A 19,734-nucleotide genomic window follows, 5' to 3' on the forward strand; every position below is an offset into this window, starting at 1 on the left:
ACTTTCCCTCAAACTCTATATGTGCTCCTGGGAGAATATGCCCTTAATTTGGGAGAATATGCCCTTAATTTGAAAGAATGTTTTGTAAAAAAAAAAAAAAATCTTTATTATACACCTTTAATATATACTTCTGGTAGGGGGATCATTGCTCATACAAAAGCTGACTGAAATTTCCAGGTTACATGACAAGAGCAGGTTATCCCCCAGGAGTTCAAAGATGCCTCCAATATCCATTTCTATAAAGGTAAAGAGAACAGATTGTCCTGTAATAGTCAAAGGGGGATCTCTCTCTTAGTCATTGCTGGCAAAATTCTTGCTAGGGTGCTCCTTAATAGGCATATCCTTCACCTGGAAGATGGTCATATACCTGAAAGGTAGTGGGCTTCAGAATGGGCCAAGGAACAGTCAATATGGTGTTTGCTGCCCAGCAACACTAGAAGAAATGCCAGGAGGATAGCAGAGGTCTGTATACAACAATTGTAGATGAAACCAAGGACTTTGACACTGTTAGTCTTGAGGGTTTATGGAAAATTATGGTAAAATTTGGTTCCCTGTAAAAGTTCATCAATATTGTACATCAACCTCATGATGGCATGTTTGCCTGGGTTCTGGATAATGTACAATATTCTCATTCCTTCCCACTCACCAATGGAGTGAAATAGGCCCATGGAGTTGCTCCCATGCTATTTAGCATGATGTTTTCAGACATGTTGCCAAATTCTTTCCATAAGGATGAACATGGTATCGAGGTCAACTACCATACTGATGGTAAGTCCTTCAATTTGAAAAGGCCACAAGTCAAGACCAAAGTGGAGGGAGTACTGGTGCATGAATTTCTGTTTGCAGAATTGAGACAGCACAAAGTAAACATAGGATGTGCAAATTTTGGATATCTACCCCAAATATTCACAGTCTATCTGTACCCAACCTGCAGTAGAGCATTCTGAGCTTGTATTGGTCTGATCAACCGCAGTCAGACACAATGAAATTTTACTTACTTATGGTAATGTCATTTTAGTCCTCTTTGAAGACGAAGGACAGCAACCAACCAAGCAAACATTTTAATTGTTAATCTGTTAGGCAACATTGGAGGTCATACCAGACAGAAGCAGACATATGAGCAAACTTAGTAAAAAGCTACCATCAACCCCTCAAGATAATGGCTAGACATCTGAGGTGGGGGAGAATAGTCAACCACTCCCTGGGAATCCAAAATTCCGATTCAAGTGGGGAAGTAGAACAAGAGGATGGTGCCCCATAGTTATAGACTAAATTGACTTAAACTGAATTGACCTCAAAGAACAATTAATTACAATACTATATAGACTATTTGGGAAAATTGCCAAAGATGGAGTCCTACCAAATGCTTTTTATGATAAAATATGGTGCTGATTCCTAAACTGGGAAAAGTCAAAACAGAGGCAGAAAATTTTGAGGCAATTTCCCTAATGACTATAGATACACAAATTTTAAGTAAAATACTACCAAAAGATTATAGCAACTTATCACAAGAATAATACATTATGGTCAGCTAGGATATATACTAGGAATGCAAGGCTAGTTCAATATTAGGAAAACTATTACTATTATTGATCATAACCACAAAAAATTAATAGAAACCACATGGCTATCTCAATAGATACAGAAAAAGCTTTTGACAAAATATAACACCCATTGCTATTAAAAACACCAGAGCACATAAGAACAAGTAGAGTTTTCCTTAAAATGGTAAGTAGCATCTACCTAAAATCTTCAGCAAACATTTTATGTAATGGACATAAGTTAGATGCATTTCCAATAAGATCTGGCGTGAAGCAAGGATGTCTATTATCACCAGTGTTATTCAATATAGTACTAGAACTGTTAGCTTTAGCAATAAGAGAAGAAAAATAAATAGAGGGAATTAGAACAGGCAAAAAAAATTAAGTTATCACTCTTTGCAGATAATATGATGATATACTTAGATAATTAAGTAAAAACTACTTGAAATAATAAACAACGTTAGCAAAGTTGCAGGATACAAAATAAACTCATATAAATCATTGGCATTTCTGTATATTACTAACAAAACTCAACAGCAAGAGAATGAAAGAGAAATTCCATTTGAAGTTATTGTAGACATTATAAAATATTTGGGAGTCTACCTGCCAAAACAAAGTCATGAATTATATGAAAATGATTACAAAACACTTTTCACACAAATAAAGTCAGATCTAAATAATTGGAAAAACATCAGTTGCTCATGGGTAGGCTGAGCTAATATAATAAAAATGACAATTCTAGCTAAATTAATTTACTTATTCAAGGCCATACTAATCAAACTACCCAAAGTTATTTTATAGAGCAAGAAGAAAAGTATCAAAATTCATCAGGAAGAATAAAAGTTGTAGAACATTAAGGGAATTAATGAACAAAAATGCTGGGGAAGCCGGCCTAGCTTTACCAAATCTTGAATTGTATTATGAATCAGAAAGCATCAAAACCACTTGGAACTAGCTAAGAAAAAGAGGGGTAGGTCAGTGGAATAGGTTAGGGACACAGCACACAGAAGTGACTGTCTATATCAGTCTACTGTTTGATAAACACAAGGACTTCTGCTTCTTGGATAAGAATTCACTATCTAAAAAAAACTGCTGGGAAAACTGGAAATTATCATGGTGGAAACTGGGTATAGACTATCTCCTGACACTATATACTAGAATAAAGTCCAAATGGGTATAAAACCTAGATATAAAGACTGACACTATAAACAAATTTGGGGAGAAAGGAATGGATTATTTGTCAGATTTATGGAGAATGGATGAATTTATGAGCAAAGAAGAGATAGAGAATGTTACTAAATGCAAAATGGACTCTATCTTCATTCTGTATACTTAATTTTTGCTTCTGGTGAATACTGTCAATGCACATGGATGATGACCTCTGGACACTGCCCCAAGAGTTACAAAGTTACCCATCCTATGCTCTCATTTAGCTCTTCTCCTGGTACATCATTAGCTTTCCTCCTAATATTTCCTCCTAATATTTTTCTTTCACACCTAGGGGCCTGGTAATAGATTGCTTTGAGCCATACTCATTTTTTTCTTCAGGTCTCTAATATCATGGATGAAACATTTCTCTTTCCTTAAGTTTTCTAAGAAAATCTGTTATTTCCTTGCAACATCCCTCTTCATTAAATACTTATTCTTATCCAAGTTGAAGAATGAGTCAATCACATTACAGTGCTTTGGACAGTAATGTCTCTTTCCTCTTTCTATGGGCAGCCAGTGAGACATAAAAGCACTTGAAATCTGTAGAGCCCAAACTCAGATTTCAACTTTGAAATCTGCCACTTGTGTGTACAGGGGCAAATCATTCCACCCCTCTGAAACTCAGTTCCCTCTTATGTGAAATCAGGATAATATTAATACAATCTCATTGGGTTGTTGTGATAGCTAGAAAAAGTTAAGTCTAACACATATTTTGAAACCCTTCAAATTCTATATAAATGTTAGGTATAGTTATTATCAGGTGAATCATCTTCTTTTTATCATAAGTTGTTATCCTATTCACAACCTTTTGTTTAATAATCTATGAACTGTTCCCCATAAAATAAAATTTTAGGGAAATTAAATAAATTATTAGGGCACAAACTTATCTTCTCAAGCCTCTCTGAGATTAATCCTTTTCAAGATGAGAAAGGAGTGATGGTAATGAAGAAGAGGATGAGGAGGATGAGGAGGGTATCTTGATATTCTCCAAACTCCAGAAAAGGGAATCATCCATGTTAGGCTCTAACAAAATGTTTTCTGAATTGAATTAAGTTGAATTGGCTTAGTGGAGATCTTAGAGAAGATTTATTCATAAGGAAGTTGGGATCTTCCTTTCTAAGGATAAAAATAGGAATTGTACCTGTGTTCTCACTAGCATAGAAACTCCTTGATGAGGAATCTCCCTTTGTGAAAGCAATGTGGAAACTTCTCTGTAATTTTGTCATAGATGCCTAGAATGATGAGGGATTAAGTAACTTGTCTGGGGATACACAGTTGGTATGCTGAAGAGGCATGTTTTGAAACTAGGTCTTCCTGGATGCAAAGATGGCTTTTTATCTCATGTGCCACCAGTGTCTGTCTGGTTTGTGCGTCCATGTTGTCTTTCCCATCAGGTTGTGATCTCTCGAAGGGCTTTCCTTTGCTTTTCTTTTTCTCTCTGGCACTGAAACATAGAAAACACAAATTTGTGTACAGATTGATTGGCTGACATAACCAACTCATAGAGTATGAGGCTCTTAACAACTGTAGAAACTGACGTCAGGGAAAGGAAAGTGATTTGTTTGTTTTCCTCTGACATATTTTTTTCTCTTTGTGCTAAAAAGAATGACTCTATGCTGTGTTCCTACATGATCTGTACTTGTCCAACTTGCTTATTTATAGAAGACCCTATCCATCTCACAATCCTAAATGCATATGCAGATGTAATCTTCATGGTGAGAAAGCAGTGGCAGAGAAGCTATATTTCTCTGTGCTCTCCATTATGTCAGCAACTCAACCCTGCTGATTCGTTTCCTAGTAATACAGAGAAACATGGAAATATAGAGTAGATCTCTGTTGTTAATCCTTCTATGTCGCCAATGACACTTGCAAAAGGCTCCCTAGAGGCTATCTGATGTCTGGAAACAACTGGTATTGCTAGGCAATATTAAGCCTTGCATTCCATGTGCATATTGTTAATTCTATTACGTATTTTTAAATACATGGATGCATCAGCTTGATGTGTATTCCTGATATGTAATACGGAGTCATCCCTTTATACAAAGACCTACGCATTCACTTTGAAGATTGCAAGCAGGTCTGTGTTGCATAGCAGAATTATGAAATGGCATGGGCTTGAAGAGGCTGGGGAGTGGAAGGGAGCTGGGGTTGATTTGCAGTTCTTGGGCTCTCTTTATTCTATGGGTGGGTTATTTTCAGTTTTGAAATAAGTGATAACTCAATGCAGTGATTCATTACCTGACAATGGCCCAAATCCTTGAGTAAGCTTTCTCAGTTTCTCTTGAAAATGAATTTTCCTATAACTTTCTTTCTTTCTGAAGTCCCCTCCCTCAAATTCCTAAGATTGCTTGCATTCCAAATGTCAATAAGTTTGAAGCAGAAGCTTCTTAGAAACACACTTTTTCTGTCTGAATTCTACCATGCTAGAGTTGTGTGGCACTTAAGCAGCTCAGTAGGTGACAGTGCAGAGTCAGTGTTTTTGAAATCAGAGGACTTGAATTGAATTCCTGACTCTGAAAAAATGGATTTCCCATCATTGGAGACTGGCAAGCAAAGAACGGATGATGTCTCACTAATGACATTGGGAAGGGGGGAATATTTTGGGTATGGTCTGAAATATTGGGCTGCTGAGTTCCCTTTTAATTCTCAAAATCTATAACCTGCATGACCTTGATAATACCATTTACTGTCTTTTGGCCTCTGTCTTTTTTTTTTTTTTAATTTGAAAAATTGAGGTGGTGGCATTAGCAGGTTTCTAGAGATTTCCTGAAACCTACTCGGTAATTGAAGGGACTCTTGGAATGAGAGATACCATTATGTAATTATTTGCATTATACAATGGATCTTTTGGGATGCATTCCATACCTTCATCTCAACCTCTAAAATATTTTACATTAACAAAAATCAGATTGACTGATTTGCAGGAGTGAACCAGAAATGAAAAGGATACTGGAAGTGAGGGGAAAAGGGAGAGGAAAAGATAAAGGAGAGAAGATAGGAAAGAGAGGAAGGGAGGAAAAATGGGATGAAGGAAAGAAGGAAGAAAGGAAGGAAGAAAGGAGTCTAACACAATGTCTGACAAAATAGGGACTCAATAAGTACTTGGCCAATTAAACTGAGTTGAACTGAAATGAATTGAATTGATTTATCTTGAGAACTTGTTCTCAGGCTGGTACCTCTGTCTATATATCTATATAAACCTCTATCTATCTATCTATCTATCTATCTATCTATCTATCTATCTATCTATCTATATCTATCTATCTATCTATCTATCTATCTATCTATCTATCTATCTATCTATCTATCTATATCTGTATATATTTAAATTTTTTATTTGTATATTATATTTATTTAAATTTATATATTTATATAGGTATATGGATATGTAATGGTTGTTGATTTTTGTTGTGTTTGTCCTTCATTCTCAGAGGTCCATGACATCAAGATGATGACATGACTTGCAGTTGACTTTGATTTGAGTGACAGAGGCCTATGTAAGGTCACCAACCTCACCTTGTGGCTATGTACATATGTGCATATATGTATTTCCGCACATGATACACATAAACATACACACACACACACATAGTGCATTATTTCAAGATTATAAGTGTGCATATTTGTGGAATATAGAAAAAAGTGAATTGATGAAAAGTCATTTCAATTTAAGTCCAATATGACATGTCACGGAATAATCATATAATCTTCTTGATTCGTTTAGCCACAACTCTTCTTCCTGCCAGTACTATAGTAACATTGCAGAAGACAAAGCATTAGCCATTACTTCCTTTTTTCATTCTGGATTTCTGTATAACCATAATATATTGATCAATAATAAAATCCTTAGTGTATGAGTTAGAAGATATATATGCTGTTGTTCGCAGGTAGCAGGGCAAGAGAGGAGAAACACAAACAAAAACAAGATGTCACAAAGCAAGAAAGTAAATAAATAAGAAAAAAATATTCTGCATCGCACAGGCAACTCTAGAGAATTGGTTAACACTAATCAATGGGAAGGATGTTGTCAGAGATGAATGAATGAAATATCACTTTTCTGGGAAATTCAGCAGTCTAGAGCTGCCCCAACTCTCGGAAGGGTGGGGTAGAAAGTAAGTACAATCCTCCCTTGTGGTTCTTCTCCCAATATTTACTCAGATTTTCCTATTGAGTCCCCAGAAGGTAATTGTTCTCTTGTGTTCTGGAAATAACACTGCAGATGGCTATTTTTTGGTTCATTGAATCATATATTTTGACACGAAAGGCTCCTCCTATGACTCTACCTCATGTCCCCCTACTATTGTACTTCTCATTAATGATTACTCAGTAGACTCAGTTCACTTTTATCAAAGTCATTTGCTCAACAAAAATTGCAGTTGGAAAGATTCTCTACATTAAACACGAATGGTAGTGAGACCAATGCATATAAGACCCCTGTGTTGCATGGGTAAATTATACACTCCTGCCCCAAAGGGTCTGAAAGGTCCTTCTTTCCTCTGGAGTTCAGGAGCAGCTCATCTTTATGGTCTGACACTGTTACTTAAGGTCACAATCCTTAAAGTTACTTCCTTCTTTGAATTATTCTGTCTATGGATGTGTTTCGGTCTCACATGTGTGCCTTAGTTTCCTGATAGATGTAATGATTCTCCCTCATTCCTTTAGTTTGATATTCAATGTGTGTGGGAGAGAAAATACAGAAGTTCCCCTCTTTCCCAAGTGGTCACCTACATAAGAAGTTCCAAACTGGCAAGTTCATGGAAAACTCAAATTCTGATCTTTATCCAGGACCAAAATATTCAATACGCCAAAGTCAAGCCTAAGTTATTGGATCACTGAACCTATTGTTCTTTTCTTGATTCAAAAAAAAAAAAATGTTCAAATTTCATAAAAGCATCATCATATAGACATATATTATTTTCACATGAAACATTCATCTTTTGTAATTTCATTCACTGATTACATCAATTGACTTTGTAGGGGAAAATCATATGACCTCTCGTATTAAAAAGCGATATCTATAAGTTGTGATGTTTATCATAGTTAAATATGAAAGAATGTTCAAGGTGTCTTTTATATATTATCTATTTCTTATCAATCATATCTCTATCTGTTTATTTATATTTTTAAAATTTCTTCTGAGCTCTTCCTAAAAATCAAAGAAATTATGTTTTTATAAATAACTAGACCATATAGATGAGTTAGAATATAAATAAATGAGTTGAAAGGATGAATGCTTGAAAGAATGAATGAATGAATGAATGAATGAATGAATGAATCTGTAATGATTAATTGATTAATATGGGCTCAGTCCCTCACTGAATATGAATGGATTTGTCTTTCATGAAGGATTATGCTGGCTCTATACAATATTTGATTTATTCTTTTTCTTTTTCCAGTCCAATATGTGGACATATTGTGAACCTGTTTTGGACATGTGTAATGGAAAACCACCTACTTAGACTCCAGTTTCAGTGCAGCTGTACTATGACTACTGTTGATTGACTTATAGCTTAGGGAAAGAAAAAAAACTACACAACTTTAAATTAGGAGTAATTTCTGTGTTTTTTGCTTCCCTTCCTCCTTCCCCCTCTTTTTTCCTTTTTAAAGGTATAAACTCTGAGCTGGATATGCTGAGATGAGGAGCCCTTCCCTAGTCAGCTGCCATGTGGCAGGGAATATACAATGCCCTTGTCTGTTGTGTCTCTTATCAGTATTCTTTTTTAATTGTATTTGAATGACTCCTAAGAAGAATAACAAAAAAATGTTACAATTTTAGTGCTTTTAAAGGTGGGACGAGGCATTAGAGGCCTCTGAACTTCAATCAGCTACAGAGATTGCCAGCAGCCACCTCTGAATTCTGTGAAGAGCCAACAATCATGAGGTTTGGCTCACTTGACCCAATCTAGCAGGGGATTGAGCTGTTACCCAGAAGGGAGAGCTCATCCATTAGCTAGGTCATATCCAGAAGTAAATTTGGTGGAGATTCTGTAAAAGTAGAAAAGATACCTAGACAAAGATGTACTTAAAGTTTCAGTCTACTCTCCCAAGGGACTGAATTGGTGTGCAAGTGATAGTAAGTCATCAAAATTTCGGGAGGCATTTTACTTTGGTTGCTGCGTATGTCATCTCAGTTAATTTTTCATTGTGAATGTTAATTGATACTAATGGATATGAGACATATCAACTGGTCAAATGATTTTGAGATATGCTGAATGGGGGTAAAAATTAGATATATTAGTAATGAATTCTAGCACCTCAGTTATACCTAGAACTCTGAATAGAAAATCAAAAATCACCCTCTGTGAAACTTCTGGTAGTTCAGCATGGGAATGTAGCTGAAGTTACTGAAACCAATGCCTATACTACAATTGGGCAAATTAAAAAAAAAGAATCACTTTTCATGTGCCAAAATACACTCAATGATCTTAAATATATTTTTGTATAAAACTAAATTAAAAAAGTATTAACCAAAAATCATACAATAAGTACCTACTATGTGTCTGACGAACTAAGTGGTGTGGAAATTAGGAAAGACAGAGCTCACAGTCTAAGGAGAGAGACAATATACAAAGAATTAAGTACAAGCAAGCTATTTGCAGGATACAGAGGAAATAAACAGAAGAGAGAAAAGTGGTCAGGAAAGTTTTTTGTTTTTTTAAGGATGGTGAAACGTTACTTGGCATTGGAAGGAAGCCATAAAAGCCAGGATGCTGACTGGAAACTCAATGGAATACACACACACACACACACACACACACACACACACACACACACACACACACACACACATGCACACACACTTATATACCCTACTAGGAGGGAAGGAGCTGGAGAGGAGAGATTATAAGTCAGTCACTGAATTGATTGTGGAGCATATTGACCTAAGATATCTGAATTTTAATTAAGTTGTAGATATGGATTGAGAGAACATTAAAAGAGGAGAGGTTGCTGAGTGGTTAATAATGGTAGAGGGAGAGCCTAAAAATATCAATGACTCCGTAAGTCCTCAACCTGGAATAGCCAGGTGGATGACTGAAAGTCTGACCAGTGAAAGCAGAGTCAAAATGGTGAAGTGAAAGCAGGGACTTACCTGAGCGCTTCCGCAAATAGCTTTCCTTCTAATAGCTCGAAGGGGAGAATCGGAACATATTCTGGAGGAACACAATCTACAAGAAGATATATTATGGCAGATTTCCAGTACAGGAAAGCCTAGAGGGCAGACAGGAGGGATCTGTTTTGTTGGACTGCGAGAGGAACACACATTAGGAGAGCAAGGAATAGTTTATCAGATTTATGGAGAATGAAGGAATTTATGACCAAAGGAGATAGCGAACGTTATGAAATTCAAAATGGATCATTTTGATTGCATTAAAGTGAAAAGGTTTTGCACAAACAGAGCTAATGCAACTATGATTGCAAGGCAAGCAGAAAACTAGGAAAGAATTTTTACAACTATTGTCTATGATAAAGGCCATATTTCTAAAATACATACAGGACTGAGCAAATTTACAAGAATACGACTCATTCCCCAACTGATAAAATGTCAAATGATATGGAAGGCATTTTTCAGAGGAAAAAATTAAAGCTATCGATATTCATATGAAAAAATGTTCTAAATCACTCTTGATTAGAGAGAGATGCAAATCAGAACAACTCTTAGGTATCTATTAGATTGCCTAAGATGACAAAACAGGAAAATGATGAATGTTGGTGAAGATGTGGGGAAGTTGGAATACTAATTCATTATTGGTGGAGTTGTGAGCTCATCCAACCATTCTGGAGAGCAATTTGGAACTATGCCCAATGGGTTAAAAAAATGTGCATATCCTTTGACCCAACAATACTTCTTCTAAGGTTGTATCCAAAGGAGATCATATAAATAGGAAAAGGACCTAGATGTATAAAACTATTTTTGCAGCTCTTTTTGTGTTGGGTAAGGACTGGAAATTGGGAGGATATCCATCAATTGGGGAATGTCTGAACAAGTTTTGGTATTGGTTGTTTTTCTTCATTCTCAAAGAAGACCAAAATGACATCACCATGATAAAGAGAAATTTCAGTGTGTCTGACTGTGGCTCATCAGACTAATATGAGCTTGGAATGCTCAACCACAGGTTGGGCACAGATAGTCCATGTGAATATTTGGGGGGGGTTACTCCAAATTTGCACATCCTACTTTTACTTTGTGCTATCTCAATTCTGCTTTGCTCATAGAGCTCAGGACCCTTTCTGATGTAGGCTCACCATGCTGAGCAGTCCTGTGTCAGTGTCTCCCTGGCTGCACAGTCAAATCCAGATTTCCTGAGAGAGACCTTGAGAGTATCCTTGTATTGTTTCTTCTGACCACCATGTAGCTGCCTGCCCCATGCAAATCCTCCATAAAATAGTCTTTTTGGCAAGTGTACATTTTACATTCAAACAACATGGCCAGCCTATCAGAGTTGTGCTCTCTGAAGCTTTGGATACTTGGCAGTTCAACTCAAGCAAGAACTTCAGTGTTTGGAACCTTTTCCTGCCAGGTGATCCTCAGAATTTTCCCAAGACAGTTCAAATGGAAACGATTCAGTTTCCTGGCATGGCCCTGGTAGACTGTCCATGTTTCACAGTCATACAACAGTGGGGTTAACACAATGGCTCTGTAGACCTTCAGTCTGATAGTCAATCTAATACCTCTGCTCTCCTCAACTTTTGTTCAGAGCCTCCGAAACACTGAGCTAGCTCTGGAAATGCGTGCTTCAACCTCATTGTCAATGTGTATATCCTTGGAAAGTACACTAGCAATGTGAGTGACCTTATCCACAGAATTTAAAACTCCATTTTTTGTAACCAATAGTTCCATGTATGGATGGTGTGGTGGTGGCTGATGGAGCACCTGTGTCTTCTTGATGTTAATTATTAGGCCAAAATTAGCACAGGCAGCAGAGAATTGATCCATTCTTTGTTGCATCTCAGCTTTAAAGGCTGCATTGAGTGCACAATCATCTGCAAACAGAAAATCATGTACCAATACTTCCTCTACTTTGGTCTTGGCTTGTAGCCTTTTCAAATTGAAGCATTTACCATCAGTGTGATAGTTGACCTTGATGCCATGTTCATCCTCATATGTGGTATATCAATATAATGGAATACTATTGTTCTGTAAGAAATGACGAACAGGCAGACTTCAGAAAATCCTAGGGAGACTTACATGAACTGATTACAAATGAACTGAGCAGAAGCAGGAGAATGCTGTTCACAGAAACAGCCACAGTTTGTGACGACTTATTTTGGTAGACTTTACCTTTCTCAGCAATGCAAGGACCTAAAATGATTCCAGTGGACTCCTGATGGAAAGTGCCCTCCATGTCTTAAGAAAGAACTATGGAGGTGGAATGCAGAGTAAAGCAGACCATTTTCTCTTTTGTTTTGTTTTGTTTTGTTTTCTTTGTCATGGTTTCTCCATTCATTATAATTCATCTGTGCCACATGACTAATGTGAAAATGTGTTCAACAGGGATGTATGTGTAAAGCCCATATAAGATTGCATTCTGTCTTGGGGAGGATGGGGCAAAATAAAACTTATGGAATTGAATGTTGAAAACTAAAATCATTAAAATAATACATTAGAAAAAAAAGAAAGTGTGACCAGAGGTGGAAATAGTGGCTAAGTAAGACATATTAACAGAAGAAAGGTGGTATCAATGAGTGGAAAGAGATGGAAGATGTGGGAAAGGAGAAGTTTTAAGATTAAGATATGTATTGTTTTCTTATGAAGAATACATTACAGAGAGGACAGGAGATGAGTTAGAAAGCTTCAGGATTTGACATTGAAAGAGTTGGGTTGAAGGGGATGGAAAGAAAAGATTGGGTAAGGGCTTTGAATTGTGACCACAAATGGTTGGGATGTTTAGGTGGGAATTTGTTAATTGCTGAGTAATGAGTTCAGATAAAAACTATTCCTAAAGTTTAATCCTCAGTTTAAATTCCTCTTGTCATGTTAGGCAACTAAGTATAGCTGGAAAGGTAGCAAGGAGGTGTGTACCCAAGAAAGAAGTGGGTAAACCTATTAGTGAAAAGCATGCAATGGAATGACATTTCCTTCTTCCATGAGCAGGTTGGCAGGTCAGGCCAAGTGATCTAGGGAGGGAACACAATGGACAGAATACATATTCTAAATAAATTAAATATTGATTTGCTTTTAGCTTTTCTCACTGCTCTAGGCAGTTCTTTATGTTGAAAAGGCTCATAGCAGTTTCCTTCAATTGTCAAAGGATTTTCCTCTTCTAGGTGTTCTCTAAGTAAATGACGACCCAATTCCCCTATGCTATCCATATGTGTGTGGCTAATTAATACTTATTTTATTTATATATTATCTATATACCTACCCTCTTATATACTATTTATCTATTTGTCTATCTATCTGTCTATCTATCTATCTATCTATCTATCTATCTAATCTATCTATCTATCTATCTATCTATCTAATCTATCTATCTATCTATCTATCTATCTATCTATCTATCTATCTATCTATCTATCTATCTATCCATCCATCTATCTGTCTATCTATCTATCTATCTATCTATCTATCTATCTATCTATCTATCTATCTATCTATCTATCTCTCTATCTATCATCTATCTACCTATGAGGAACAATGTCGCATGTCAGTTAGCCAGGCTCAAAGCCAAGAAAACCAATTATCAAGTTCAGCCTCTGAGACATAACTGCCTTGGTGACCTTCCAAAAGCTGCTTAAACTTTCAGTGCCCCAAACAGGTATTATAAATTAGAGAAAAGCTGCAGATGAACATAGTTTCCTCCCTTAGCTGTTCTATAAAGCAAGGAAATCACAGGTCTAGTCTTCATCCACTATATGTATATAGTAAAATCAAGGTAAAATATTATGGGAAGACAGATTTAAAGAAAAACAATTGCTAGGTACAGATTTATGCCTTCTTTCTTTTACATTTTTCTGCTTCACTGACTATAAATCTCTGGTTTTTCCCCAAATCTTAGTTTCAAACTTTTCCTGATTCTTCTTCCAGATTCAAATGTCGCTAGCTGTGTAAAGGATGAGATCGTAGTAGAATTTGTGGGCTTGCCACAAGTTTGAATTAAAAAGTCCCTGAATGGGGGGGGGGGGGCAGTTTATCTTTATTCTAGCTGGTTATCAGAGTGAAGCAGTTCTTTTTTACCGCCTTAGCACTGGTGTGCCTGAATTGTTTCATGTTCTGTAAATAAAAGAAAAAAATACTGCAGCCAGCTCTTTGTCTCCAATCTCCTCCCAACTCTCCAGATAAATGGAAAGCACATTGTCACACATATCAGCCTTGTTTTCCTTGTGAGAGCTTTTCATGATCAGGGCTTGCTTTTCATCAGTTTGCATTGAAATCACTTCTCTAACCCCTTTAAGACTGGGCTTATGTGAAAACTCTTTGCCGAGCTTCACTTGACATCCCCCTTTAAGATACCCTCAGAAGAGCTAGAAATGATATTTTTCGTTTGGTTCCTCATGTGTTGTCATTGGAAACTTGGATATTTGCCATAAATTTTTTCCCTAAAGTTCCTATTCTCCTTCAGAACTTTAAAAATACATATAGAATGGAGCCACCATGGTTTTCAAATGTACAAAGATTGTTTCCCCCTCTGTATTCTTTAATCAAAGATGTGGGTTAATCGAAAGAGTACAGTACTGGGAGCCAAGGTCACTTGGCTTAGCAATTTCTATGGATGTCCTGGTGCAAATCACTGGATTTTCTCTGGCCTTAATTTCTTCTTTGGTAAAATGAAATAATGGTACTGGATGACCTTGAAGGACTTTTTCTACTCTAAAATGTGTTCACTGCATGATTCTACAGGTAGAAAATAAAATATCTCTTTGTAGTTTATCTGACCATGTTTATTGTTAAGGTTAGGAATAAGGTTTTTGAATTCTTCTTAATAATTTACTGAAGGTCTCACAGAAACTTATAATTGAACAATCTTGTCAGAAGGATTTCACTTTTACAAGCAAGCCTGAATATAATTAGCAAAATAGTTTATTTTCCCTCTATATAATGTCTAATCAGTAATTTGAATGGAAGTCTCATTTTTCAAGTTATCTTCTAGGTCCTAGGTCAGAATTTGCTATTAAGGTAGGTTCTTTCATGTCATTCCAAAATTCTATTTTTATGTTCTTCAATATATTTCCAGTTCTGAGGCAGAGCTAGGGGCAATGGGCAGGAAGTTGAAAGTTGAAAAGAGTGCACTTTGTGTCCAGTTTGGTGGTGGGTGGGTGAGCATCCTGAAAAATGAAAATGGCACTCCAGCGGAATGGGCTGGCTTTGGGGTAGTGGGTTGCTTCTCTTGGAGGTGTGTGAGAAGAGGTAGAATAACAACTTACTTGCCAGCTAAGATGTAGAGGGGATTTTTCTCTAGGTGAGGTTTGAAGTAATTGCCTATATATCTTTTAAATCTGAGATTATATAACCCTAATATGAGAAAGAGAGAGAGAGAGAGAGAGAGAGAGAGAGAGAGAGAGAGAGAGAGAGAGAGAGAGAGAGAGAGAGAGGCTGTTAGAATTACATTTGTGGAGGAGAAGTATGAAGAGCTTTGAGGTTTAAATTACTTAGAATAGCTACATTTCATTATTTCCACTGGATGAAGGGGAGTACATGAGAAGAAGAGAACAGTGAAATAAAGAACTTTTGGATAATTTCAGATTTGAATATTTCAAAATTTAGGGATTGTTTTGTTTTCTTTTGTCTTTTTGTTTTGTTTGTTTCTTTTTATCCCCTATACTTAACATAGTGTGTAACACATAGTAGGTGTTTAATAAAAGCTAAATGACTGACAAAAATGTAGATGATGGAAAGCACAGGAACTTAGTGATCTCTTTCTGTAAGTCTAAAACAATAATCTGAGATTAGTAGTTTGGATTTAGTTATTCTGTTTGAAAAAAATGCTTGTTAAATGTGCTAATTATTTCTGCTTGATCAGGTTGACAAAGACGAGGGCAGGAAAAGATGAATGTGAATTTTAAACAAAGTTCCTTCTTCAGTCACATAACAATCTTAGTTTTTAGACTATCCTCCTTAGTGGTCCTTTTCTTCACAACTTTGCACTTTCTGTGTTCTCCTCCTTTTCTATCTTGGAATCTTCAGTTCCCTCCAAAGCCCAAATCACATGCCATGTCCTTCAGGAGGCCTATAATATGATGTATAATCACTGGGATTTACTCTCTCCTCAAATGATCCTGCTTTTCCCAATCTGCATATATATTGTTATTTTCCCCCAGTAGAATGGGAGCTCCTTGAAAGCTGAATCCACTTCCATTTTTGTTTTCTATCTTCAGGGGTTAGAACAGCCAATCAAACATTTGTTAGGTACTTATATATCAGTCACTGTGCTATGCATGAGGGATTCAAAGGAAAAGTAAACACATTTTCTGCCATCAAGGACCTTACATTTGAATTGGATATACCACTTCTGCAAAAACTGGTATATTCTACATACGTATGATGGAAATGGAACATGACAATTAAAAGGAAGGCCATAGTAGCTGGGAAAATCAGAAAATGTCTTCTGTAGCAAGTGGCAGTTGAGATGAGTCTTAATCCAGGGATTCTAAGAGGAAGAGGGAAGATGCAATGTCTTATAGATAGCCAATATAGAGGTACAGAGGCCATAGATGGAGGATCGTTTGCAGAGAAAAGCAAATAGGCTACTGTGGTGAGACCATGAAGTGTCTGAAGTGGACTATTGGACCAGAAGGTTGAAAAAATAGGTCAAAATGTCCACTTAGGCCTGTGCCCTGTTTAAGACATCAGGTAGACAATAATAATTTTTAAATGTCTGAAAGAGGAGTCTATATTTATTGCTAAAGTCTATGGGAATCACCTGGAGATGATTAAGGAGGGGTCATTGGTGATATAATGATAAACAATAACTTTTTTTAGAAAAATCCTTTTCTCCCAGAAGTTTATTCCCTAGGGATTAAAGGGAGTAGGGAGAGAGTAGGATTGAAAATCTCAAGGCTTTCTAATTTAACAGAGCCTACCAAATATTCATTAACATAATCATCAACAATCTCAGATTTCTTGTATACTTACACAAAATAGGGAGTCAGAGCTGAACAGAACTTTTGTTGTAGCCTATATCTAAAGGTGTCTATTTATTAAAGGTATCTAAGTTAGTTTGAAAATAGTAGCAACATTAAGATGTGACAACGTCAGTTTTGATCATCCTCAATATACATTTAGTATAGCTCTGCAAAAGGATGTGAGCAGCTAGGTGGTGCAGTGAATGGAGCACCAGTGCACAAGTCAAGAGAACTTGAGTCCAAATCTCACATCAGACACTTGACACTCACTAGCTGTGTGACCTTGGGAAAGTCACTTAACTCCAATTGTCTCATCCTGGGTCATCTCTAGTCATCCTGATGAATATCTGGTCACTGGATTCAGATAGCTCAGGAGGAGAAGTGAGGCTGGTGACCTGCACAGCCCTCCCTCATTCAATAAACAAAGTCAAGTGCAAGTCATGTGATCATTTCTCTGATGGCATGGTCTTCTTTGGTGATGAAGGACAAACACACACACACACACACACACGCAAAAGGATGTCTGTAAATAACAAGGTGACTCAAATCATAAACAAGTCTCACATTTCCAAGGCAGACATTTTCCAACATGGATGTGAAGGAATAGCTGTTTGGACACTTGACAACTTGGCTGTGTAGACCACACCAGATGCTTGGCTAAAGTTTCTATCCCCTGATCTTGAAAAAATGGGGCTAGTAAATTGGATCTTGGGATCACTGATTTCCAGTTACAAGCAATTTTAGAAGTCCTTCAGGCCACATCCCTTATTTTACAAATGAGGAAACCTGAAACCTCAAGATCTACATGTATATTTTATAATAGATTCTGGGTCTGAATTCACATCATTAGATTCCAACTCTAAATGTCTTTCCATTATCCAGCTGGTTATAGCCAAATATCTGATCAAAGTCTTTTCATCCTGAATCCCCTAAGATCAGGCTGCTTATCAAAACTCTATAAGAGACAGTCTTTTGGAGCCCAGATAACTATGAACACATTGGCTATAAAGATTCCTAGGAACTGAGTTCAGATTAGGATCATGCTAAATGTACTTGTTTTCTATGGTGAATATGAATTTAGGATTTAGAATTAGGTTCTACAGGGCTATGTTAGATTTTCCTTAGAATGGAACTGCTAATCCCCGGGGAGTGAGGGTACATATCATCCCCCCATATAACTCAAGCTTATTTCATGACCTTTACTTATCAACATTGTGAGGTCAGGAGATGAATAAATACAAAACAAGAAAACCTTGCTTTGGATCCCAACTCTTCTTTTTACTAGCCATGTGAATTTTGACAAATCCTTTCCCTTCTTGCCTCATTTTCCTTCACTTCAAAGTGAAAGGATTGGAATAGATGATTTCTCAATCCTTCTAGAGCTCTAAATTGTGTGATCCCATGAATTAAGTGCTGAAATACCGAATGATGGGACAGGCATCCCAGTGACTCATATTGGCTCTATTGGGATATATTAAGGAATTCATCTGTAGGTGTCAACAAACTTGACAATCCCAGAGTACTTATGTCTCATTTGCTGTTATTTATGAACTAATAGAGAAGTGATTTTTTTGGTTGAAACAATTTATTTTTAACTATGTTCTTAATATTTGAAATCTTCTTATTCCTTGCTTCTGCCTCCACAAAAATGACTCCTACTTCTGCATAATTGTTGTTGTTGTTATTCTTAAAACCGTACCAAATCTTTTATGGATTCCAGAATGTTCTCTGCAAACATGACTCTGTATATGGGTATCTCCTCTATCTTCAAGGAGACCAGTCACTGTACGGATTACCAAGGTAGTGTCAGAGGCAGCTGGGGGTATAGATATAGAGGATAGAGTGCTGGAACTGGAGTCACTTAGACCTGATTTTAAATTTAACCTCAGACATTTCCTACCTAGTAATTTGGGCAAGTCACTTAACCACTGTTTACCTCAATTTCCCCAACTTTTAAATGAGGACAATGATTGGTCTTGCCTCTCAGGGTTGTTGTAAGGATCAAATGAGATAATGTTTGTAAAAACTTACATAGTGCCTGTTAATGCTTATTCTCTTCACTCCCATTTAGTCAGTGACTGAAATACTAGTTGAGCAGCCATAATTTAAAGGATACTTTGCTAGGTATTGAAAGTAATGTCAGGAAATATGACACATAGACACTGGCCACCAGAACTTTATAATCCAATAAGCAGAGATAAGACACTCTTCCATGAATCCTTCCATCTTCTATGAGTTAGGTGGTGCCGTGAATAAAGCGCTGAGGCAGAAGTCACAAATACCTAAGTGCAAATCTGACCTCAGACATTTACTAGCTTTGAGATTCTGGGCAAATGACTTAACACTGTTCGCTTTAGTTTCCTATACATAAAAAGAGCTGAAGAAGGAAATGGCTAATCACTCAGCATCTTTGTCAAGAAAATTCCACATAGGATCATGAAGAGTTGGACGTGGCTGAACCACCCTGTTACCAGATCCTGCAAATTCATTGATTTGGACATCCTCTCCACTTATGCTCATCATAATTTCTCTGTGACTTAATGGAGATTTTAGAGCTTTGCAGGAGTAGAGAATTTCGTTTGCCTGTGATAAAGAGGTTACTTGAACTTAATTTTAGTGTTTTAAAATAACAGAAACATAGTCCATTCCAAGTGTCTCCTAATTAAGCTCTTCATAGCTTCTTTATACCTAGCTGAGCTATAGCTCCCGCAACTTAGCTTTCATTAATCAATAGATATCTCTCTACTCTAAGATGAGACACCAGAGGATAACATTAGTGAAAAGAATGTGGCATATAATGAATTAAATAAATTGCAATATAGGGCATTAATGAGTTAACCAGATATATTAATGCTTGACCACAAATTATAGATATATTTCTGGTACATTTTGGACTAAATGACCTCTATGAATGTGAGTAGAT

Source organism: Notamacropus eugenii, chromosome 1 (genome assembly GCF_028372415.1).
Source record: "Notamacropus eugenii isolate mMacEug1 chromosome 1, mMacEug1.pri_v2, whole genome shotgun sequence".
NCBI lineage: Eukaryota > Metazoa > Chordata > Mammalia > Diprotodontia > Macropodidae > Notamacropus > Notamacropus eugenii.